Source organism: Protomyctophum parallelum, assembly GCF_964188405.1.
Source record: "Protomyctophum parallelum genome assembly, chromosome: 8".
NCBI lineage: Eukaryota > Metazoa > Chordata > Actinopteri > Myctophiformes > Myctophidae > Protomyctophum > Protomyctophum parallelum.
In genome coordinates this window covers 11,952,485-11,979,975 of record NC_139703.1, presented here as the reverse complement: position 1 = coordinate 11,979,975, position 27,491 = coordinate 11,952,485, and positions in this window count along the sequence as shown.

Below are 27,491 nucleotides of genomic sequence, written 5' to 3'. Positions count from 1 at the left end.
CGCCTCTTTTGGACTTGTTTTCGTAGATACCCAAACTCAAAACTAACTTAGAAGAATGCCTGACCACCAAATGCTGGCTCAGGGGATGCGTTGGGTCTCTCTCTGCCAAGGGCAGACTTGCCATTGGGAGTTAATTATTATTTTTTCATATAGGACGATGCCTGTTGACAACGCATGTCTCTTCGTACTGTAAATCCCTGGAACATGTGACACGTTTAAAACATAAACACCAGTGTGTAATAATAAAATGCCAAATGTTTATTAATGGTCATAAAATACAGTAGAACACGAGTTCACTCAATCACCTCACGAGAACACCTAGTGTTTGAATTCTAAACACCTATATGACTGACTTTGATTGTAAAAACTAAACACGTTTATGTGTTTAAAAAGTGTTACGGGCGATTAAACATGTTTATAATCTAAACACTGTGACACGTTTTAAAAAGTGTTACAAATAAGTGTTTATAACCTTTATAACCTAAACACTTGGGTTTATTGTGTAAGTAGTGCCCATTATACCCGTTATTGACAAAGCGCACTTGGAGGCAGTGTTGCCTCCAAGCAACCCACAAATGGGTCCCACGGTTTGGGAAACAATAATCTAAATTGCATTTTAGACTCTGCATAAACCCAGAAGGTCGTTGCGGCTATAGGGGAAGAGCTACAGGCTAATATCACTGGTTTCTGTTTTATGAATGAAGGTTGTGTCATCAAGTCTTTTTGATGGCACAAACTTTTGTTCCCAAATGAAATATCTGGAGACTTTAACTACTTGTTCAGCTCTGTAATATTCCAAAATGTGTGTGCCTATCCACACACACACACACACACACACGCACGCTCACACACACACTCTCGCGCACGCACGCACACACGCATGCATGCACACACACACACACACACACACGCACACGCACACGCACACGCACACGCACACGCACACGCACACGCACACGCACACGCACACGCACACACACACACACACACACACACACACACACACACTAAAGCCTGTATAAGTGTAAGTGAAACACTATGTCAGTGGCTGAACACCAAGGCGCTGTCTGAGCCTGTAGTGTGTCCGGCAGCTTACCGCTAAGCATGTTGCAACTCCCTGACAGTTCGTTCCAAGTGATACTAAACCAAAAGATTTGCTCTCTAGCTGCATGGAGGACGGTCTGCCTTGATGTGCAGCCATGTCCAGACAGGTGTGGGCAATAAGATGACATATAACCACCCTCAGACCCGCTCTGTCTGCTTTCAGTAAAAAAAAAAACAGTAGACAACTAAAAGTAAAAGTATAAATACTAGAATGTAGATACGAATAGTTGTCCCCTATTCAAAATGTACTACAGTAGCTTGAGTAAAAAAGTATGGCATTAAAATATACTAAAAAGTAGTCCATTTCACAAGTTCAAAATGTAAACTCACTATGCGACGCATTGGGAGCTTGTAGATCTGCTATTTTAAAATAGCCGAAATATAGGGCTGGAGTGGTTAGTCTGTTTTGAAATAATAATACAAAACTACAAAGTAACTTGGTAACTAAGTTTTCAAATAATTATAGTGGATCAAAACGTAAAGTATTGAAAATTGGAAGAATGTAACTAAGTAAATATACTTAGTTACATTCCACCATTGGAAAAATATATGAAGACATCTATATATATAAGGACTCCAATGTATATTGACTACTTCTATATTTCTTCTATATAGAGATGGACAGAAATCCAGATAAGATAAATTGAATGTGATCACAGAGTTACACCATACATATACATCATGAAGAAAATAATCTGCACATGCTCTTTGTACTTTCTTTCTTCAATATAGTCTAAGACATTGTTTTATGTCTAATGTCATTAAAATGTTTCATTGCCACTTACTCCCAAAATGAAAAACAGCATCAATGTATAGTTCTGCTATTTAACATCTGGTTGGGATATGCCGTGCACGTCTTGCACATGCACAGCATTTGCTGGTATGAGAGTGACTTCTTGCTGATAAGGAGAAATGGCCTGTGGCAATGAAAGTAATGGATACCAAAAAAAGATTAGACAAAATACATGGATGTGAGTATATCAGGTATACATATGTGTCTCAAAACACAAATAAATAGGCAATTGTGAAGTCCTGCAAATTAACAAAATAATTATAGGCCTAGCAGCAATATCCAAAAAGCATCATTATATGCCACCTGACATTTTATTTTTTGCATTGCATTGCTAAAATGGCACCACAAGTGGGCTGTATAGAGTTTGTCTATGACTATGTCAGAGCCAGGACTTGAACCTGCGGCCTCCTGATTCCCAGGCAGGCTCCTGTTATTTTATTTTTTGTATTTTATTTTTGTATCAATGTTGTTACTCAAAGGGAACAGCAGACTGCATTGTGGCAGAAAGCAAGTAGATCAGTGACTTAGCACACTGGCTGCATGATCTGGAGGTTGTGGGTTCAAACCCAATTCAAGTCTTTACTTTCAAGACCAATTTCAGAAGAATAAAACAAACAAAAAAGGAGTGTGAATTCTCTGAAGCCAGTGGCTCAGTGTGTTAGAAAGCTGCCACATGATCGGGAGATGGTGAGTTCAAACCCCACTCACGTGTTTACTTTCAAGAACGATTTACAGAAGAACAAAACAAACAAAAAAGCTTTGTGGATTGTCTGTAACCAGTGGCACACTGTGTTTGAACGCTGCCACATGATCGGGAGAAGAACAAAACAAACAAAAAAGTAGGAGTGTGTGCAGTTAAGAGCCCTGGTGGATAAATCAGATAATATCCATAGAATACCTAGTAGAAGTCTGCCGGTTCAAACCCAACATAGGATGGTGCTGCATCACCGTCACCTAGAGTAGGTATGACTGTGTGCCGTTAAGTGGCCCTCCAGGCAGGAGAAGAGTAGGGGGGGGGGGGGTCAGGCAACATTTCAAAGTAAATAGTTCCAGCATGTGTCTCCACAGTAACCTGAATAATAAAAAGTGTGAATGGAGCCTAGAATGGGGTTGGTAGGTTTAAGTATGTAGGACTAGTAGCATGCCAAAGTGTGTGCTATTGCCATAGAGAATGCTTTGGGCGTTTAAGTTAAATAACTCAGAAAGTACAAAACATTTCAAAGTAAAACGTTCCAGCATGTGTCTCCACAGTAAGCTGAATAATAAAAAGTGGGAATGGAGTTTCTAGGTGAAAGTGATTTTTTGACGTGCCAAAATCTGCCATTGAGCCCCATGTTAAATGTCTCAAATTTGAAAGCACTATATTTCTAAAACTATGACACCTTTCAAAGATTCCTTTTCAGGCAAACATGTCCACCGTAAGATGAACCTAAGTAGGCTAGAATGGGGTTGGTAGGTTTAAGTATGTACTGTAGGACTAGTAGCATGCCAAAGTTTGTGCTATTGCCATAGAGAATGCATTGGGCGTTTAAGTTAAATAACTCAGAAACTACAAAACATTTCAAAGTAAAACGTTCCAGCATGTGTCTCCACAGTAAGCTGAATAATAAAAAGTGTGAATGGAGTTTCTAGGTTAAAGTGATTTTTTGACGTGCCAAAATCTGCCATTGAGCCCCATGTTAAAAGTCTCAAATTTGAAAGCACTATATTTCTAAAACTATGACACCTGTAAGAAAGGCCCTGGACAGTTCTCACACACAAGCATACGCACAGCACTCACAAGCATACACAAGCAGCACACACACGCATACACAGTGGAGAGGCCCTGATTGCCACAGGTGTTTTGGGTGCTGATCACTCAGCTATTTGACTTTGAAGTTAACTGATCAAAGACTAGCTCCTTTATGGCCTTATTGGTCAAATAGTAATTTAGCCTTGCACACTGCAATCAGAGCTAGTGATTCCAGCTTGATGTGCCACAGAGCTTAATTTTAGTTCAGTTTGGCCAACAGTAAGGACCTGTGCAGTGTGTGTCATTCTTGATATGTGAGTAGCAGTTTTTGTGGGTGTTTTGTGATTATGTGTTTAGTTAAGTCAGTATAGTGTGCTATGTGTGCTATGTTAATTGCCTGCATTTTATTTGATAGTTTCTGTACACATTAAGCCAAGTTTGCCAACAATGTGTGCGGTCGTAATGTTTGTTGACTTCTGTCAAGTTACAGTACCTTTTCTGTTAACTAATATATACTAGTATATCATATGTTGCTATGGTGTATTTATATAATTAAGTTAATTCGTTTTATGGCCAATTCAGCATGAGACATGTTCAGAGTGTTTCACACTAGGCCTATACTATACAGTGTAATTGGCAATTTAGGCATTTAGTCTGTGTTAGTCATGTTTTAAGAGCATGTATGTTTTTTGTTGCTTTATTTTCAGACCATACTGTCACTGGTCAGTGTCATACTGTATTGTCAAAGTGAAGTAAACTCAAGTCTAGAAGCAAGGTGGTGGTCCATTGTGTTTGTAGTGATCGACATTCAGGGGCGAGTGCTAATTCCAACCAGTATACAGTCCTTTCAGTAACCCTCAGCTACAAAGATTCCTTTTCAGGCAAACATGTCCACCGTAAGATGAACCTAAATAGGCTAGAATGGGGTTGGTAGGTTTAAGTATGTAGGACTAGTAGCATGCCAAAGTTTGTGCTATTGCCATAGAGAATGCATTGGGCGTTTAAGTTAAATAACTCACAAACTACAAAACATTTCAAAGTAAAAAAGTTCCAGCATGTGTCTCCACAGTAAGCTGAATAATAAAAAGTGTGAATGGAGTTTCTAGGTGAAAGTGACTTTTGACGTGCCTATAGAGCTGCCATTGAGCTCCATTGTAAATTTGAAAGCACTATATTTCTAAAACTATGAAACATTTCAAAGATTACGGGCTATAATAACCCATCTTTTTTTTTTTTTTTTTTTTTTTCAAATCCTCAAAAGATGAAAAACGGCGTGTATGCCGTACGGTATGGGCTATAGCCCATGGTCAAAAATGATGAAAAACGAGGATAATCTTTAATTTTTTCCCTCTTTTTTCAAATCCTCAAAAATGATGAAAAACGGCGTGCTATAGTATGCCGTACGGTATGGGCTGTAGCCCATGGTCAAAAATTATGAAAAACCAGGATACAAAAAATTAAAAAAACTATGGGCTATAACCCATCGTTTTTTTTTCTTCATTCTTTTCAAATCCTCAAAAATGATGAAAAACGGCGTGCTACAGTATGCCGTACGATATGGGCTATTAGACGAGCGTCTAAAAATGGGATAGACGTCTAAAAATAGACGTGTTTTAGACGTCTCTTTTTAGACGTTTTCAGACGTCTATTTTTTGACGTTTTTATCCCATTTTTAGCCGCACGTCTAATAGCCGACTATTGCTCAGTGGGATGGTCAAAAATGATGAAAAACGAGGATAATTTTTTTTTCAAAAATTCAAAAAACGATGGGCTATAACCCATAGTTTCTTTTTTTCTTATTTTTTTTCAAATCCTCAAATGATGAAAAACGGCGTGCTATAGTATGCCGTACGGTATGGGCTATTAGACGAGCGTCTAAAAATGGGATAAAAAACGTCTAAAAATAGACGTCTAAAACACGTCTAAAATAGACGTGTTTTAGACGTCTATTTTTAGACGTTTTCAGATAAACATTATAATGATATGGGGAACACAAGACACGTTTACGCCAACACAAGTTTAGTGTGAGTTCTGTGGATCAACACTAGGGGGCAGCAGACCACATGCCTAGGCTTAGTAGGTACTGCTGAAGGAAAAAGTATCAATACTGCAATAAAGATGTACTTTGTAACAATGTAATGTAATGTAATTTGTAATGTAACAGACACAAATAGAACTGGAACATTAAGCTCATAAATAGCTACTTTCTCCTGATTGGCTGAAAATGTGTCACATACCTGATTTTCTTTTTAAACCCCTTTCTATTTATTAAAGAGCTGGAGAGACAGGAATATTCCTGTTACTTAACACTGTTACTGAACACACACTATAGCAATTATTACTGTCACAATAACTATGTAATGCTACTGATGTTTGTGTGCAATATTTGAGCTGACAGGCCTTTTTATGTCAATCAATCAAGTCACCTTAATTCAAGTGATAGATTATATACAGGGGCATGCCAAGTGGTCTACCTGCACAGCCTTTGTGATCTACTGGTAGATCACAATGTAAATTTGGGCACCCCTGCAATACAGGATTCCTGTCCAGAATTGTTTTATTAAATATAGAGGGTTTAAGTCGTTCTAAATGTGTGTGTTTCTTTTTCTGTCTTTCTTTCTTAGGACAGAGATCAAGGTAGACATGGCTAGCCTGCCTGCAACTTGAATGAGGTGTGTAAACATTTATTTCACAGGTATGGGTGTTGACCTTGGCTTTTGTGTTCTCCAGATGTTTTTTAAAGGAGAGTGTCCTGTCCAGTGTAACTCCAAGTTACATGGGGTGGGTATGGTTGCAGAGTTTGTGACCATCCCAAGTGACGCTCAGTTCTTTTTCCCCGTCTCGGTTCCTCAGGTGGAAGCTGCATAGTTGGGTTTTTGATGGGTTGGGTTTCACGTGGTTGTATTGTAGTAGCTTGACATTTCTTGGAGGGCACTTTCAAGGACAGACTCAATCTTCTGGAAGTCTGCTTGTTGGGTGGTAATGCAGAGGTCGTCGGCATAGATGAAACGCTGGCATTCTGTGGGTAGTGGCTGGTCGTTTGTGTAGATATTGAAAAGGAGGGGGGCGAGCACGCTACCTTGTGGGAGGCCGTTCTTTTGGGCTTTCCATTTACTCCTTTGGTCATTTAACTGGACATAGAAGCGCCTGTTGTTGAGGAGGCTTTTCCTGACCATTGTGCGGTGTTGGACAGTGTCGTAGGCAGCAGAGAGATCTCTGAATGCTGCTCCAGTTATTTGTTTTCCCTCAAAGCCATCCTCAATGTGTTGGGTGAGGTTGAGCTCTGTCCAGCACAGGAGCGGCCGGGACAGAAACCAGCTTGGTCTTTAGTCAGCTTGGTGTCTATGAGTGGCATGAGGCGTTGGAGTAGCAGCCTCTCTTGTAGGTGATGCAGAGGAGGGAAATGGGTCGGTAGCTCTTTGGGGATGATGGGTCTTTGCCAGGTTTGGGGATTGCAACCACTTTGGCCTTTTTCCAGACAGAAGGGATGGTTTTCTGTGCCATGCATGTATTCAGTATCCCCACAAGCCAGGTCTTTGCGTTAGGTTCCAGGTGCTGTATAATTTCTGCCAGTATGTCATAAATCCCTGCTGCTTTTCCGGGTTTCAACTTTCCCATTGCAGTTTCGAGTTCTTCTAGGCCGAAGGGTTTGTTTTGAGGGCTGGCTGATTGTGGTTGGTCTGATACCACTGTGCGATGGTATTCTCCTGTGGGTCGGCGGCGGTGTTGGTTACGACTGTTGCCCACCAGTTGTGATGCAACAGAGTTCGCTTTGACCGTTGTGAATTATGGGTGGCTCCCTGAGGTCCTTGATCCCCATAGGGTCCAACAGTGGTCATTGAAGCGTGCACACACACATGCACACATGCACCTACACACGCACAGGCGCACATGCGTATTCACACCTGGACCTGTAAATGAACAACACAAAAACTAAGGCACTGGTGTCAGACTTCTGGTTTACCGGAACGGGGTTCAACTCCCTGCAGTGCCCTGCTCAATTTGTTGTATTTACATGGTTCATTGGTCCATGGTCTCAGGTCATTGAGCGGCGCGCTATAGTGCGCGATTCTTCATCATTGTTGAGGATTTTTTCTTTTTTAAGGTGAAAATCAAGGAAAAGCGAAAGGCTATAGTGCATGGTCACGGACCGCATACTGGTCAAAGTCATTTATACTGGTGAAGATAATTTACTAGTCTTATGAAGGTCATTTATACTGGTCAAGGTCATTTACTAGTCTCATGAAGGTAATTTATACTGGTCACAGTCATATACTGGTCACGGTCATTTATACTGGTGAAGGTCATTTACTGTATACTGGTCAAGGTCATTTACTAGTCTTATTGAAGGTAATTTATACTGCTCAATGTCATTAAGTCGCATGCAATAGTGCGTGATTCTTCATCATTGTTGAGGTTTTGAAAAAATGTTAAATCGCAGAAAAGCGAAAGGCTAAAGAAATGTATGGTGCTATACAGGCCGTTCTGGAAAATGTGGGGCAGAGGTTCATCGTTGGCATCCAGGGAGTGTGTGTGCAAAATTTGGCATTGACCGGGTTAATGGTGCTGGAGATTAGCTGTAACAAACTGACTCACACAGACTCTCCCCATGGCTTTGGCCTGGTGCCATACCGTTATTAATTATTGCCTACAATGTAAATTGTGAAATTACTTTACTGTTGAAATGCAAAATTTACATTTCAACGAATGGACCTCGTAAAACAAAACAAAAACTAAGGCACTGGTTGTGGTACTTCTGGTTTACCGGAATGGGGTTCGACTCCTTGCAGTGCTCTGCTCAATTTGTTGTATTTACATTGTTCATTTGTATTTTCTGCTCATTCTATTGCCTTTTCATAGATGATAACCCCCAGGTTCTTTACTGTGTTTGCATACTATGAAACTATAAAACCATGGCTATAGCCCATATCGTACGCCATTTTTCATCATTTTTGAGGATTTGAAAAAAATGAAGAAAAAAAAACATGGGTTATAGCCCATCGTTTTTTGAATTTTTGAAAAAAAAGATTATCCTCGTGTTTCATAATTTTTGACCATGGGCTATAGCCCATACCGTACGGCATACTATAGCACGCCGTTTTTCATCATTTTTGAGGATTTGAAAAAAATGAAAAAAATAAAATAAACATGGGTTATAGCCCATCGTTCTTTTTTTTTTTTTTTTTTTTTAACCTCGTTTTTCATCATTTTTGAACATGGGCTATAGCCCATACCGTACGGCATACTATAGCACGCCGTTTTTCATAATTTTTGAGGATTTGAAAAAAAATTAAGAAAAAAAAAACATGGGTTATAGCCCATCGCTTTTTTATTTATTTTTTTATCCTCCTTTTTCATCATTTTTGACCATGGGCTATAGCCCATACCGTACGGAATTCTATAGCACGCCGTTTTTCATCATTTTTGAGGATTTGAAAAAAATGAAGAAAAAAAAACATGGGTTATAGCCCATCGTTTTTTGAATTTTTGAAAAAAAAGATTATCCTCGTTTTTCATCATTTTTGACCATGGGCTATAGCCCATACCGTACGGCATACTATAGCACGCCGTTTTTCATCATTTTTGAGGATTTGAAAAAAAAACATGGGTTATAGCCCATCGTTTTTTTATTTTTATTTTTTATTTTTTCCTCGTTTTTCATCATTTTTGACCATGGGCTATAGCCCATACCGTACGGAATACTATAGCACGCCGTTTTTCATCATTTTTGAGGATTTGAAAAAAATGAAGAAAAAAAAAAACATGGGTTATAGCCCATCGTTTTTTGAATTGTTGAAAAAAAATATTACCTCGTTTTTCATCATTTTTGAACATGGGCCCATACCGTACGGAATACTATAGCACGCCGTTTTTCATCATTTTTGAGGATTTGAAAAAAATGAAAAAATAAAAAAACATGGGTTATAGCCCATTGTTTTTTTAATTTTAGATTTTTTTTTTAATCCTCGTTTTTCATCATTTTTGAACATCCCACTGAGCAATAGCCGGCTATTAGACGTGCGTCTAAAAATGGGATAAAAAACGTCTAAAAATAGACGTCTAAAAAACGTCTAAAAATAGACGTCTAAAACACGTCTATTTTTAGACGTGTTTTAGACGTCTATTTTTAGACGTTTTTTATCCCATTTTTAGACGCTCGTCTAATAGCCCATATCGTACAGCATACTTGGGATGTTCAAAAATAAATTTAAAATCATCAAAAATGATGAAAAACGGCGTGCTATATAGTATGCCGTACGGTGTGGGCTATAGCCCATGGTCAAAAATGATGAAAAACGAGGATAAGTTTTTTTTTCAAAAATTCAAAAAACGATGGGCTTTTCCTTCATTTTTTTCAAATCCTCAAAAATCATGAAAAACGGCGTGCTACAGTATGCCGTACGATATGGGCTATTAGACGAGCGTCTAAAAATGGGATAAAAAACGTCTAGTGTAACAGCCGGGAATCGAACCCTGGTCTCCCACGTGGAAGGCCAACATCTTAACCACTACGACAATTAGAGTTTTGAGGTAGTCAGGCTGAGGCTGTTAGCCACTGCTAGAATAGCAGTAAATGAAGCTCAATAACTAGCATTAAACTTTAGGAAGAGTGGGATTTGAAAATGAACTCTCTGTGCGGAATAAACCCTACTACACCATCACTCAGTAACATCTGCCTCTTTGTACTGTTGAAGCGATCTTTTGTATGTTAGCCTTCAGATAGTAAAGTTGAAAGAATCAAGAGTTGAACATAGAATCACGTTCATCAGAGTGTAACACCCAGGAATCGAACACAGGTCACCTGCACTGAAGGCCAACATCTTAACCACTAATCCAAAGCAACTGCCTATGGCTCAGGGGAGATAATGAGACTTTTGAGGTCATCAGGCTGAGGCTGTGAGCCACTGCTATACAATAAAAAAATTCAAAAAACGATGGGCTATAACCCATGCTTTTTTTTGTTTTTTGTTTTCATTTTTTTCAAATACTCAAAAATGATGAAAAACGGCGTGCTATAGTATGCCGTACGGTATGGGCTATAGCCCATGGTAAAAAATGATGAAAAACGAGGTAATTTTTTTTTTTCAGAAATTAAAAAAACGATGGGCTATAACCCATGTTTAGTTTTTTTCATTTTTTTAAAATCCTCAAAAATGATGAAAAACGGCGTGCTATAGTATGCCGTACGGCATATATGTCAAACTCAAGGCCCGGGGGCCAAATCAGGCCCGTGAATGAATTATCTTTGGCCCGCGGGATGATATTTAATTAGTATTAGAACTGGCCCTCTGGTATATTGCACGGACCACAATAATACTACAAGTCCCACAATGCACTGCGAGTGCATTGTCACGTATCGAGGGCCCACAAGCGCAAGCATGCGTCTTCTCTTCACTATTGATCAGCAGTGAAAGTATATCACTTGTGGTCAACTTTCAGCTACCTCTCTCCCCAAAAATGGCCCGTGTGTTGAAACACAGTCCGGCCCTCGACTTGTACCAATTTCTTTATTTTGGCCCACTGTGTATTTGAGTTTGACATCCCTGCCGTACGGTATGGGCTATTAGACGAGCGTATAAAAATGGGATAAAAAACGTCTAAAAATAGACATCTAAAACACGTCTAAAAATAGACGTGTTTTAGACGTCTATTTTTAGACGTCTATTTTTAGACGTTTTTTATTCCATTTTTAGACGCACGTCTAATAGCCGGCTATTGCTCAGTGGGATAAAATGCTCATGTTCATGTTTTTTCAAAAATTCAAAAAACGATGGGCTATATAACCCATGTTTTTTATTTTTTTCATTTTTTTCAAATCCTCAAAAATGATGAAAAACTGCGTGCTATAGTATGCCGTACTGTATGGGCTATAGCCCATGATCAACAATTATGAAAAACGAGGATCATTATTTATTTTTTTAATTCAAAAAACGATGGGCTATAACCCATGTTTTTTTTTCATTTTTTTTTTCACTATATAACCCATGTTTTTTTTTTTTTTCATTTTTTTCAAATCATCAAAAATGATGAAAAACTGCGTGCTATAGTATGCCGTACGGTATGGGCTATAGCCCATGATAAAAAATGATGAAAAACGACGATCATTATTATTATTTTTAATTCAAAAAACGATGGGCTATAACCCATGTTTTGTTTTTTTTTTGTTTTTTTTCAAATCCTCAAAAATGTAGAAAAACTGCGTGCTATAGTATGCCGTACGGTATGGGCTATAGCCCATGGTCAAAAATGATGAAAAACGAGGTTAATTTTTTTTTCCAAAATTCCAAAAACGATGGGCTATAACCCATGTTTTTTTATTTTTTTTTAAATCCTGAAAAATGATGAAAAACTGCGTGCTATAGTATGCCGTACAGTATGGGCTATAGCCCATGGTCAAAAATTATGAAAAACGAGGTAATCTTTTTTTTCAAAAATTCAAAAAACGATGGGCTATAACCCATGTTTTTTTTTCAAATCATCAAAAATTATGAAAAACTGCGTGCTATAGTATGCCGTATGGTATGGGCTATAGCCCATGATCAAAAATGATGAAAAACGAGGATCATTTTTTTTTTCAAAAATTCAAAAAAGATGGGCTATAACCCATGTTTTTTTTGTTTTTTTTAATCCTCAAAAATGATGAAAAACTGCGTGCTATAGTATGCCGTACGGTATGGGCTATAGCCCATGATCAAAAATGATGAAAAACGAGGATCATTTTTTTTCTCCAAAAATTCAAAAAAGATGGGCTATAACCCATGTTTTTTTTTTTTTTTTTTTTTTTTTCAAATCCTCAAAAATGATGAAAAACTGCGTGCTATAGTATGCCGTACGGTATGGGCTATAGCCCATGGTCAAAAATGATGAAAAACGAGGTTAATGTTGTTTTCAAAAAATCAAAAAACGATGGGCTATAACCCATGTTTTTTTTTTTCAAATCCTCAAAAATGATGAAAAACGGCGTGCTACAGTATGCCGTACGATATGGGCTATTAGACGAGCGTCAAAAATGGGATAAAAAACGTCTAAAGATAGACGTCTAAAACACGTGTTTTAGACGTCTATTTTTAGACGTTTTTTATCCCATTTTTAGACGTTTCTTAGACGTCTATTTTTAGACGTTTTTTATCCCATTTTTAGACGCACGTCTAATAGCCGGCTATTGCTCAGTGGGATAAAATGCTCATGTTCAAAAATAATGAAAAACGATCATTAATATGATTCTGTGTTATTTAAACTTTACTAACTGAAGGCTAACAAACAAAAGATCACTTCAAAATTACCAGGAGACTTTGCCTAAGAGTGTCTGACTGATGGTGCAGTGGTCTAATCATCAGGCTTTCAGTACAGACATTCCATGTTCAAGTCCTGTTCCTCCTACAGCTCAATGCTGCAGTAATTTGAACTCTTTTCAAGGCTTGAATAAAAAATAAAAACTCAAAAGCACCTGGAGACATGTGCTGAATGCCCAAAGGTGCCTTGGCGTAATGGTGTGGAGCGCTTGACCCGTTGCCTCTGCTACAGGCAGTTGGCAGGTTCAAGTCCCATGTCATGACATCAAGGTGCTGGAGGACCATCGGGAGACGGTGCTCTCTCCCCCTGTTTCCTGAGATGTAACGGTTGGGGCTTATGTCTGAAAGAACCCTGTCCAGCTAACCTTTTACCATGAAAATGTCCAATTTAACATACTCTTACCACCTCTCAGTGTGCCCTTTTCCAACTGGCCTGGAAGCCAGACATAAAAGAGGGACTTTCCAACCAAGTTTTGGGCCACCAATCAGGGCCCAGTATGCAAATACACAACCTATTCTGTCAGAAGATGGGGCCAAAACCATGAACTAAAATATGTCGTTTTTTCATCATTTTCATATTGGTTTTTGAAATCGTTGCGAAAATCATGAACTATAGTTCATGGTTTTTGCGACGATTATTAAACAAATATACTATAGTGTAGTTTTTTCATTGACAAAAGTCAAGAAAAATGACATTGCCATTGTCGACGATTATAATCGAGGCCCAGTATGCAAATACACAGACTATTCTGTCAGATGGGCCAAAATGCATTGCAATTTTATTTGTAAACGTTTAACCTAATTCTAATTATTTTTTATTCAAGCCTTGAAAAGTTCAAATTACTGCAGCATTGAGCTGTAGGAGGAACAGGACTTGAACTTGGAATGTCTGTACTGAAAGCCTGATGATTAGACCACTGCACCATCAGTCAGACACTCTCAGGCAAAGTCTCCTGGTAATTTTGAAGTGATCTTTTGTTTGTTAGCCTTCAGTTAGTAAAGTTTAAATAACACAGAATCATATTAATCAGATGTTTCTTAGCGCTGTTGAGGTCTTCTTTTATATGATAGTGTAACAGCTGGGAATCGAACCCTGGTCTCCCACGTGGAAAGCCAACATCTTAACCACTACGACAATTAGAGTTTTGAGGTAGTCAGGCTGAGGCTGTTAGCCACTGCTAGAATAGCAGTAAATGAAGCTCAATAACTAGCATTAAACTTTAGGAAGAGTGGGATTTGAAAATGAACTCTCTGTGCGGAATAAACCCTACTACACCATCACTCAGTAACATCTGCCTCTTTGTACTGTTGAAGCGATCTTTTGTATGTTAGCCTTCAGATAGTAAAGTTGAAAGAATCAAGAGTTGAACATAGAATCACGTTCATCAGAGTGTAACACCCAGGAATCGAACACAGGTTACCTGCACTGAAGGCCAACATCTTAACCACTAAGCCAAAGCAACTGCCTATGGCTCAGGGGAGATATGAGACTTTTGAGGTCATCAGGCTGAGGCTGTGAGCCACTGCTATACAATAAAAAAAATCCAAAAACGATGGGCTATAACCCATGTTTTTTTTTTTTTTTCAAATCCTGAAAAATGATGAAAAACTGCGTGCTATAGTATGCCGTACAGTATGGGCTATAGCCCATGGTCAAAAATGATGAAAAACGAGGTAATTTTTTTTTCAAAAATTCAAAAAACGATGGGCTATAACCCATGTTTTTTTTTTTTTTTTTTTTTCAAATCATCAAAAATTATGAAAAACTGCGTGCTATAGTATGCCGTATGGTATGGGCTATAGCCCATGATCAAAAATGATGAAAAACGAGGATCATTTTTTTTTCCAAAACTTCAAAAAAGATGGGCTATAACCCATGTTTTTTCTTTTTTTTTTTTTTTTTCAAATCATCAAAAATGATGAAAAACTGCGTGCTATAGTATGCCGTACGGTATGGGCTATAGCCCATGATCAAAAATGATGAAAAACGAGGATCTTTTTTTTTTCTCCAAAAATTCAAAAAAGATGGGCTATAACCCATGTTTTTTTTTTTTTTTTTTTTTTTTAAATCCTCAAAAATGATGAAAAACTGCGTGCTATAGTATGCCGTACGGTATGGGCTATAGCCCATGGTCAAAAATGATGAAAAACGAGGTTAATGTTTTTTTCAAAAAATCAAAAAACGATGGGCTATAACCCATGTTTTTTTTTTTTCAAATCCTCAAAAATGATGAAAAACGGCGTGCTACAGTATGCCGTACGATATGGGCTATTAGACGAGCGTCTAAAAATGGGATAAAAAACGTCTAAAGATAGACGTCTAAAACACGTCTAAAAATAGACGTGTTTTAGACGTCTATTTTTAGACGTTTTTTATCCCATTTTTAGACGTTTCTTAGACGTCTATTTTTAGACGTTTTTTATCCCATTTTTAGACGCACGTCTAATAGCCGGCTATTGCTCAGTGGGATAAAATGCTCATGTTCAAAAATAATGAAAAACGATCATTAATATGATTCTGTGTTATTTAAACTTTACTAACTGAAGGCTAACAAACAAAAGATCACTTCAAAATTACCAGGAGACTTTGCCTAAGAGTGTCTGACTGATGGTGCAGTGGTCTAATCATCAGGCTTTCAGTACAGACATTCCATGTTCAAGTCCTGTTCCTCCTACAGCTCAATGCTGCAGTAATTTGAACTCTTTTCAAGGCTTGAATAAAAAATAAAAACTCAAAAGCACCAGGAGACATGTGCTGAATGCCCAAAGGTGCCTTGGTGTAATGGTGTGGAGCGCTTGACCCGTTGCCTCTGCTACAGGCAGTTGGCAGGTTCAAGTCCCATGTCATGACATCAAGGTGCTGGAGGACCATCGGGAGACGGTGCTCTCTCCCCCTGTTTCCTGAGATGTAACGGTTGGGGCTTATGTCTGAAAGAACCCTGTCCAGCTAACCTTTTACCATGAAAATGTCCAATTTAACATACTCTTACCACCTCTCAGTGTGCCCTTTTCCAACTGGCCTGGAAGCCAGACATAAAAGAGGGACTTTCCAACCAAGTTTTGGGCCACCAATCAGGGCCCAGTATGCAAATACACAACCTATTCTGTCAGATGATGGGCCAAAACCATGAACTAAAATATGTCGTTTTTTCATCATTTTCATATTGGTTTTTGAAATCGTTGCGAAAATCATGAACTATAGTTCATGGTTTTTGCGACGATTATTAAACAAATATACTATAGTGTAGTTTTTTCATTGACAAAAGTCAAGAAAAATGACATTGCCATTGTCGACGATTATAATCGAGGCCCAGTATGCAAATACACAGACTATTCTGTCAGATGGGCCAAAATGCATTGCAATTTTATTTGTAAACGTTTAACCTAATTCTTTTTTATTCAAGCCTTGAAAAGTTCAAATTACTGCAGCATTGAGCTGTAGGAGGAACAGGACTTGAACTTGGAATGTCTGTACTGAAAGCCTGATGATTAGACCACTGCACCATCAGTCAGACACTCTCAGGCAAAGTCTCCTGGTAATTTTGAAGTGATCTTTTGTTTGTTAGCCTTCAGTTAGTAAAGTTTAAATAACACAGAATCATATTAATCAGATGTTTCTTAGCGCTGTTGAGGTCTTCTTTTATATGATAGTGTAACAGCTGGGAATCGAACCCTGGTCTCCCACGTGGAAAGCCAACATCTTAACCACTACGACAATTAGAGTTTTGAGGTAGTCAGGCTGAGGCTGTTAGCCACTGCTAGAATAGCAGTAAATGAAGCTCAATAACTAGCATTAAACTTTAGGAAGAGTGGGATTTGAAAATGAACTCTCTGTGCGGAATAAACCCTACTACACCATCACTCAGTAACATCTGCCTCTTTGTACTGTTGAAGCGATCTTTTGTATGTTAGCCTTCAGATAGTAAAGTTGAAAGAATCAAGAGTTGAACATAGAATCACTTTCATCAGAGTGTAACACCCAGGAATCGAACACAGGTTACCTGCACTGAAGGCCAACATCTTAACCACTAAGCCAAAGCAACTGCCTATGGCTCAGGGGAGATATGAGACTTTTGAGGTCATCAGGCTGAGGCTGTGAGCCACTGCTATACAATAAAAAAAATCCAAAAACGATGGGCTATAACCCATGTTTTTTTTTTTTTTCCAAATCCTGAAAAATGATGAAAAACTGCGTGCTATAGTATGCCGTACAGTATGGGCTATAGCCCATGGTCAAAAATGATGAAAAACGAGGTAATTTTTTTTTCAAAAATTCAAAAAACGATGGGCTATAACCCATGTTTTTTTTTTTTTTTTTTTTTTCAAATCATCAAAAATTATGAAAAACTGCGTGCTATAGTATGCCGTATGGTATGGGCTATAGCCCATGATCAAAAATGATGAAAAACGAGGATCATTTTTTTTTCCAAAAATTCAAAAAAGATGGGCTTTAACCCATGTTTTTTCTTTTTTTTTGTTTTTTTTTTAATCCTCAAAAATGATGAAAAACTGCGTGCTATAGTATGCCGTACGGTATGGGCTATAGCCCATGGTCAAAAATGATGAAAAACGAGGTAATTTTTTTTTTCAGAAATTAAAAAAACGATGGGCTATAACCCATGTTTTTTTTTTGTTTTTTTTTTTCAAATCATCAAAAATGATGAAAAACTGCGTGCTATAGTATGCCGTACGGTATGGGCTATAGCCCATGATCAAAAATGATGAAAAACGAGGATCTTTTTTTTTTCTCCAAAAATTCAAAAAAGATGGGCTATAACCCATGTTTTTTTTTTTTTTTTTTTTTTTTTCAAATCCTCAAAAATGATGAAAAACTGCGTGCTATAGTATGCCGTACGGTATGGGCTATAGCCCATGGTCAAAAATGATGAAAAACGAGGTTAATGTTTTTTTCAAAAAATCAAAAAACGATGGGCTATAACCCATGTTTTTTTTTTTTCAAATCCTCAAAAATGATGAAAAACGGCGTGCTACAGTATGCCGTACGATATGGGCTATTAGACGAGCGTCTAAAAATGGGATAAAAAACGTCTAAAGATAGACGTCTAAAACACGTCTAAAAATAGACGTGTTTTAGACGTCTATTTTTAGACGTTTTTTATCCCATTTTTAGACGTTTCTTAGACGTCTATTTTTAGACGTTTTTTATCCCATTTTTAGACGCACGTCTAATAGCCGGCTATTGCTCAGTGGGATAAAATGCTCATGTTCAAAAATAATGAAAAACGATCATTAATATGATTCTGTGTTATTTAAACTTTACTAACTGAAGGCTAACAAACAAAAGATCACTTCAAAATTACCAGGAGACTTTGCCTAAGAGTGTCTGACTGATGGTGCAGTGGTCTAATCATCAGGCTTTCAGTACAGACATTCCATGTTCAAGTCCTGTTCCTCCTACAGCTCAATGCTGCAGTAATTTGAACTCTTTTCAAGGCTTGAATAAAAAATAAAAACTCAAAAGCACCAGGAGACATGTGCTGAATGCCCAAAGGTGCCTTGGCGTAATGGTGTGGAGCGCTTGACCCGTTGCCTCTGCTACAGGCAGTTGGCAGGTTCAAGTCCCATGTCATGACATCAAGGTGCTGGAGGACCATCGGGAGACGGTGCTCTCTCCCCCTGTTTCCTGAGATGTAACGGTTGGGGCTTATGTCTGAAAGAACCCTGTCCAGCTAACCTTTTACCATGAAAATGTCCAATTTAACATACTCTTACCACCTCTCAGTGTGCCCTTTTCCAACTGGCCTGGAAGCCAGACATAAAAGAGGGACTTTCCAACCAAGTTTTGGGCCACCAATCAGGGCCCAGTATGCAAATACACAACCTATTCTGTCAGATGATGGGCCAAAACCATGAACTAAAATATGTCGTTTTTTCATCATTTTCATATTGGTTTTTGAAATCGTTGCGAAAATCATGAACTATAGTTCATGGTTTTTGCGACGATTATTAAACAAATATACTATAGTGTAGTTTTTTCATTGACAAAAGTCAAGAAAAATGACATTGCCATTGTCGACGATTATAATCGAGGCCCAGTATGCAAATACACAGACTATTCTGTCAGATGGGCCAAAATGCATTGCAATTTTATTTGTAAACGTTTAACCTAATTCTAATTATTTTTTATTCAAGCCTTGAAAAGTTCAAATTACTGCAGCATTGAGCTGTAGGAGGAACAGGACTTGAACTTGGAATGTCTGTACTGAAAGCCTGATGATTAGACCACTGCACCATCAGTCAGACACTCTCAGGCAAAGTCTCCTGGTAATTTTGAAGTGATCTTTTGTTTGTTAGCCTTCAGTTAGTAAAGTTTAAATAACACAGAATCATATTAATCAGATGTTTCTTAGCGCTGTTGAGGTCTTCTTTTATATGATAGTGTAACAGCTGGGAATCGAACCCTGGTCTCCCACGTGGAAAGCCAACATCTTAACCACTACGACAATTAGAGTTTTGAGGTAGTCAGGCTGAGGCTGTTAGCCACTGCTAGAATAGCAGTAAATGAAGCTCAATAACTAGCATTAAACTTTAGGAAGAGTGGGATTTGAAAATGAACTCTCTGTGCGGAATAAACCCTACTACACCATCACTCAGTAACATCTGCCTCTTTGTACTGTTGAAGCGATCTTTTGTATGTTAGCCTTCAGATAGTAAAGTTGAAAGAATCAAGAGTTGAACATAGAATCACGTTCATCAGAGTGTAACACCCAGGAATCGAACACAGGTTACCTGCACTGAAGGCCAACATCTTAACCACTAAGCCAAAGCAACTGCCTATGGCTCAGGGGAGATATGAGACTTTTGAGGTCATCAGGCTGAGGCTGTGAGCCACTGCTATACAATAAAAAAAATCCAAAAACGATGGGCTATAACCCATGTTTTTTTTTTTTTTCCAAATCCTGAAAAATGATGAAAAACTGCGTGCTATAGTATGCCGTACAGTATGGGCTATAGCCCATGGTCAAAAATGATGAAAAACGAGGTAATTTTTTTTTCAAAAATTCAAAAAACGATGGGCTATAACCCATGTTTTTTTTTTTGTTTTTTTTTTCAAATCATCAAAAATTATGAAAAACTGCGTGCTATAGTATGCCGTATGGTATGGGCTATAGCCCATGATCAAAAATGATGAAAAACGAGGATCATTTTTTTTTCCAAAAATTCAAAAAAGATGGGCTATAACCCATGTTTTTTTTTTTTTTTTTTTTTTTTGAATCCTCAAAAATGATGAAAAACTGCGTGCTATAGTATGCCGTACGGTATGGGCTATAGCCCATGGTCAAAAATGATGAAAAACTAGGTAATTTTTTTTTTCAGAAATTAAAAAAACGATGGGCTATAACCCATGTTTTTTTTTTTTTTTTTTTTTTCAAATCATCAAAAATGATGAAAAACTGCGTGCTATAGTATGCCGTACGGTATGGGCTATAGCCCATGATCAAAAATGATGAAAAACGAGGATCTTTTTTTTTTCCCAAAAATTCAAAAAAGATGGGCTATAACCCATGTTTTCTTTTTTTTTTTTTTTTTTTTTTTTTTTTTCAAATCCTCAAAAATGATGAAAAACTGCGTGCTATAGTATGCCGTACGGTATGGGCTATAGCCCATGGTCAAAAATGATGAAAAACGAGGTTAATGTTTTTTTCAAAAAATCAAAAAACGATGGGCTATAACCCATGTTTTTTTTTTTTCAAATCCTCAAAAATGATGAAAAACGGCGTGCTACAGTATGCCGTACGATATGGGCTATTAGACGAGCGTCTAAAAATGGGATAAAAAACGTCTAAAGATAGACGTCTAAAACACGTCTAAAAATAGACGTGTTTTAGACGTCTATTTTTAGACGTTTTTTATCCCATTTTTAGACGTTTCTTAGACGTCTATTTTTAGACGTTTTTTATCCCATTTTTAGACGCACGTCTAATAGCCGGCTATTGCTCAGTGGGATAAAATGCTCATGTTCAAAAATAATGAAAAACGATCATTAATATGATTCTGTGTTATTTAAACTTTACTAACTGAAGGCTAACAAACAAAAGATCACTTCAAAATTACCAGGAGACTTTGCCTAAGAGTGTCTGACTGATGGTGCAGTGGTCTAATCATCAGGCTTTCAGTACAGACATTCCATGTTCAAGTCCTGTTCCTCCTACAGCTCAATGCTGCAGTAATTTGAACTCTTTTCAAGGCTTGAATAAAAAATAAAAACTCAAAAGCACCAGGAGACATGTGCTGAATGCCCAAAGGTGCCTTGGCGTAATGGTGTGGAGCGCTTGACCCGTTGCCTCTGCTACAGGCAGTTGGCAGGTTCAAGTCCCATGTCATGACATCAAGGTGCTGGAGGACCATCGGGAGACGGTGCTCTCTCCCCCTGTTTCCTGAGATGTAACGGTTGGGGCTTATGTCTGAAAGAACCCTGTCCAGCTAACCTTTTACCATGAAAATGTCCAATTTAACATACTCTTACCACCTCTCAGTGTGCCCTTTTCCAACTGGCCTGGAAGCCAGACATAAAAGAGGGACTTTCCAACCAAGTTTTGGGCCACCAATCAGGGCCCAGTATGCAAATACACAACCTATTCTGTCAGATGATGGGCCAAAACCATGAACTAAAATATGTCGTTTTTTCATCATTTTCATATTGGTTTTTGAAATCGTTGCGAAAATCATGAACTATAGTTCATGGTTTTTGCGACGATTATTAAACAAATATACTATAGTGTAGTTTTTTCATTGACAAAAGTCAAGAAAAATGACATTGCCATTGTCGACGATTATAATCGAGGCCCAGTATGCAAATACACAGACTATTCTGTCAGATGGGCCAAAATGCATTGCAATTTTATTTGTAAACGTTTAACCTAATTCTAATTATTTTTTATTCAAGCCTTGAAAAGTTCAAATTACTGCAGCATTGAGCTGTAGGAGGAACAGGACTTGAACTTGGAATGTCTGTACTGAAAGCCTGATGATTAGACCACTGCACCATCAGTCAGATACTCTCAGGCAAAGTCTCCTGGTAATTTTGAAGTGATCTTTTGTTTGTTAGCCTTCAGTTAGTAAAGTTTAAATAACACAGAATCATATTAATCAGATGTTTCTTAGCGCTGTTGAGGTCTTCTTTTATATGATAGTGTAACAGCTGGGAATCGAACCCTGGTCTCCCACGTGGAAAGCCAACATCTTAACCACTACGACAATTAGAGTTTTGAGGTAGTCAGGCTGAGGCTGTTAGCCACTGCTAGAATAGCAGTAAATGAAGCTCAATAACTAGCATTAAACTTTAGGAAGAGTGGGATTTGAAAATGAACTCTCTGTGCGGAATAAACCCTACTACACCATCACTCAGTAACATCTGCCTCTTTGTACTGTTGAAGCGATCTTTTGTATGTTAGCCTTCAGATAGTAAAGTTGAAAGAATCAAGAGTTGAACATAGAATCACGTTCATCAGAGTGTAACACCCAGGAATCGAACACAGGTTACCTGCACTGAAGGCCAACATCTTAACCACTAAGCCAAAGCAACTGCCTATGGCTCAGGGGAGATATGAGACTTTTGAGGTCATCAGGCTGAGGCTGTGAGCCACTGCTATACAATAAAAAAAATCCAAAAACGATGGGCTATAACCCATGTTTTTTTTTTTTTTTCAAATCCTGAAAAATGATGAAAAACTGCGTGCTATAGTATGCCGTACAGTATGGGCTATAGCCCATGGTCAAAAATGATGAAAAACGAGGTAATTTTTTTTTCAAAAATTCAAAAAACGATGGGCTATAACCCATGTTTTTTTTTTTTTTTTTTTTTCAAATCATCAAAAATTATGAAAAACTGCGTGCTATAGTATGCCGTATGGTATGGGCTATAGCCCATGATCAAAAATGATGAAAAACGAGGATCATTTTTTTTTCCAAAACTTCAAAAAAGATGGGCTATAACCCATGTTTTTTCTTTTTTTTTTTTTTTTTCAAATCATCAAAAATGATGAAAAACTGCGTGCTATAGTATGCCGTACGGTATGGGCTATAGCCCATGATCAAAAATGATGAAAAACGAGGATCTTTTTTTTTTCTCCAAAAATTCAAAAAAGATGGGCTATAACCCATGTTTTTTTTTTTTTTTTTTTTTTTCAAATCCTCAAAAATGATGAAAAACTGCGTGCTATAGTATGCCGTACGGTATGGGCTATAGCCCATGGTCAAAAATGATGAAAAACGAGGTTAATGTTTTTTTCAAAAAATCAAAAAACGATGGGCTATAACCCATGTTTTTTTTTTTTCAAATCCTCAAAAATGATGAAAAACGGCGTGCTACAGTATGCCGTACGATATGGGCTATTAGACGAGCGTCTAAAAATGGGATAAAAAACGTCTAAAGATAGACGTCTAAAACACGTCTAAAAATAGACGTGTTTTAGACGTCTATTTTTAGACGTTTTTTATCCCATTTTTAGACGTTTCTTAGACGTCTATTTTTAGACGTTTTTTATCCCATTTTTAGACGCACGTCTAATAGCCGGCTATTGCTCAGTGGGATAAAATGCTCATGTTCAAAAATAATGAAAAACGATCATTAATATGATTCTGTGTTATTTAAACTTTACTAACTGAAGGCTAACAAACAAAAGATCACTTCAAAATTACCAGGAGACTTTGCCTAAGAGTGTCTGACTGATGGTGCAGTGGTCTAATCATCAGGCTTTCAGTACAGACATTCCATGTTCAAGTCCTGTTCCTCCTACAGCTCAATGCTGCAGTAATTTGAACTCTTTTCAAGGCTTGAATAAAAAATAAAAACTCAAAAGCACCAGGAGACATGTGCTGAATGCCCAAAGGTGCCTTGGTGTAATGGTGTGGAGCGCTTGACCCGTTGCCTCTGCTACAGGCAGTTGGCAGGTTCAAGTCCCATGTCATGACATCAAGGTGCTGGAGGACCATCGGGAGACGGTGCTCTCTCCCCCTGTTTCCTGAGATGTAACGGTTGGGGCTTATGTCTGAAAGAACCCTGTCCAGCTAACCTTTTACCATGAAAATGTCCAATTTAACATACTCTTACCACCTCTCAGTGTGCCCTTTTCCAACTGGCCTGGAAGCCAGACATAAAAGAGGGACTTTCCAACCAAGTTTTGGGCCACCAATCAGGGCCCAGTATGCAAATACACAACCTATTCTGTCAGATGATGGGCCAAAACCATGAACTAAAATATGTCGTTTTTTCATCATTTTCATATTGGTTTTTGAAATCGTTGCGAAAATCATGAACTATAGTTCATGGTTTTTGCGACGATTATTAAACAAATATACTATAGTGTAGTTTTTTCATTGACAAAAGTCAAGAAAAATGACATTGCCATTGTCGACGATTATAATCGAGGCCCAGTATGCAAATACACAGACTATTCTGTCAGATGGGCCAAAATGCATTGCAATTTTATTTGTAAACGTTTAACCTAATTCTTTTTTATTCAAGCCTTGAAAAGTTCAAATTACTGCAGCATTGAGCTGTAGGAGGAACAGGACTTGAACTTGGAATGTCTGTACTGAAAGCCTGATGATTAGACCACTGCACCATCAGTCAGATACTCTCAGGCAAAGTCTCCTGGTAATTTTGAAGTGATCTTTTGTTTGTTAGCCTTCAGTTAGTAAAGTTTAAATAACACAGAATCATATTAATCAGATGTTTCTTAGCGCTGTTGAGGTCTTCTTTTATATGATAGTGTAACAGCTGGGAATCGAACCCTGGTCTCCCACGTGGAAAGCCAACATCTTAACCACTACGACAATTAGAGTTTTGAGGTAGTCAGGCTGAGGCTGTTAGCCACTGCTAGAATAGCAGTAAATGAAGCTCAATAACTAGCATTAAACTTTAGGAAGAGTGGGATTTGAAAATGAACTCTCTGTGCGGAATAAACCCTACTACACCATCACTCAGTAACATCTGCCTCTTTGTACTGTTGAAGCGATCTTTTGTATGTTAGCCTTCAGATAGTAAAGTTGAAAGAATCAAGAGTTGAACATAGAATCACGTTCATCAGAGTGTAACACCCAGGAATCGAACACAGGTTACCTGCACTGAAGGCCAACATCTTAACCACTAAGCCAAAGCAACTGCCTATGGCTCAGGGGAGATATGAGACTTTTGAGGTCATCAGGCTGAGGCTGTGAGCCACTGCTATACAATAAAAAAAATCCAAAAACGATGGGCTATAACCCATGTTTCTTTTTTTTTTTCAAATCCTGAAAAATGATGAAAAACTGCGTGCTATAGTATGCCGTACAGTATGGGCTATAGCCCATGGTCAAAAATGATGAAAAACGAGGTAATTTTTTTTTCAAAAATTCAAAAAACGATGGGCTATAACCCATGTTTTTTTTTGTTTTTTTTTTTCAAATCATCAAAAATTATGAAAAACTGCGTGCTATAGTATGCCGTATGGTATGGGCTATAGCCCATGATCAAAAATGATGAAAAACGAGGATCATTTTTTTTTCCAAAACTTCAAAAAAGATGGGCTATAACCCATGTTTTTTCTTTTTTTTTTTTTTTTTCAAATCATCAAAAATGATGAAAAACTGCGTGCTATAGTATGCCGTACGGTATGGGCTATAGCCCATGATCAAAAATGATGAAAAACGAGGATCTTTTTTTTTTCTCCAAAAATTCAAAAAAGATGGGCTATAACCCATGTTTTTTTTTTTTTTTTTTTTTTTCAAATCCTCAAAAATGATGAAAAACTGCGTGCTATAGTATGCCGTACGGTATGGGCTATAGCCCATGGTCAAAAATGATGAAAAACGAGGTTAATGTTTTTTTCAAAAAATCAAAAAACGATGGGCTATAACCCATGTTTTTTTTTTTTCAAATCCTCAAAAATGATGAAAAACGGCGTGCTACAGTATGCCGTACGATATGGGCTATTAGACGAGCGTCTAAAAATGGGATAAAAAACGTCTAAAGATAGACGTCTAAAACACGTCTAAAAATAGACGTGTTTTAGACGTCTATTTTTAGACGTTTTTTATCCCATTTTTAGACGTTTCTTAGACGTCTATTTTTAGACGTTTTTTATCCCATTTTTAGACGCACGTCTAATAGCCGGCTATTGCTCAGTGGGATAAAATGCTCATGTTCAAAAATAATGAAAAACGATCATTAATATGATTCTGTGTTATTTAAACTTTACTAACTGAAGGCTAACAAACAAAAGATCACTTCAAAATTACCAGGAGACTTTGCCTAAGAGTGTCTGACTGATGGTGCAGTGGTCTAATCATCAGGCTTTCAGTACAGACATTCCATGTTCAAGTCCTGTTCCTCCTACAGCTCAATGCTGCAGTAATTTGAACTCTTTTCAAGGCTTGAATAAAAAATAAAAACTCAAAAGCACCAGGAGACATGTGCTGAATGCCCAAAGGTGCCTTGGTGTAATGGTGTGGAGCGCTTGACCCGTTGCCTCTGCTACAGGCAGTTGGCAGGTTCAAGTCCCATGTCATGACATCAAGGTGCTGGAGGACCATCGGGAGACGGTGCTCTCTCCCCCTGTTTCCTGAGATGTAACGGTTGGGGCTTATGTCTGAAAGAACCCTGTCCAGCTAACCTTTTACCATGAAAATGTCCAATTTAACATACTCTTACCACCTCTCAGTGTGCCCTTTTCCAACTGGCCTGGAAGCCAGACATAAAAGAGGGACTTTCCAACCAAGTTTTGGGCCACCAATCAGGGCCCAGTATGCAAATACACAACCTATTCTGTCAGATGATGGGCCAAAACCATGAACTAAAATATGTCGTTTTTTCATCATTTTCATATTGGTTTTTGAAATCGTTGCGAAAATCATGAACTATAGTTCATGGTTTTTGCGACGATTATTAAACAAATATACTATAGTGTAGTTTTTTCATTGACAAAAGTCAAGAAAAATGACATTGCCATTGTCGACGATTATAATCGAGGCCCAGTATGCAAATACACAGACTATTCTGTCAGATGGGCCAAAATGCATTGCAATTTTATTTGTAAACGTTTAACCTAATTCTTTTTTATTCAAGCCTTGAAAAGTTCAAATTACTGCAGCATTGAGCTGTAGGAGGAACAGGACTTGAACTTGGAATGTCTGTACTGAAAGCCTGATGATTAGACCACTGCACCATCAGTCAGACACTCTCAGGCAAAGTCTCCTGGTAATTTTGAAGTGATCTTTTGTTTGTTAGCCTTCAGTTAGTAAAGTTTAAATAACACAGAATCATATTAATCAGATGTTTCTTAGCGCTGTTGAGGTCTTCTTTTATATGATAGTGTAACAGCTGGGAATCGAACCCTGGTCTCCCACGTGGAAAGCCAACATCTTAACCACTACGACAATTAGAGTTTTGAGGTAGTCAGGCTGAGGCTGTTAGCCACTGCTAGAATAGCAGTAAATGAAGCTCAATAACTAGCATTAAACTTTAGGAAGAGTGGGATTTGAAAATGAACTCTCTGTGCGGAATAAACCCTACTACACCATCACTCAGTAACATCTGCCTCTTTGTACTGTTGAAGCGATCTTTTGT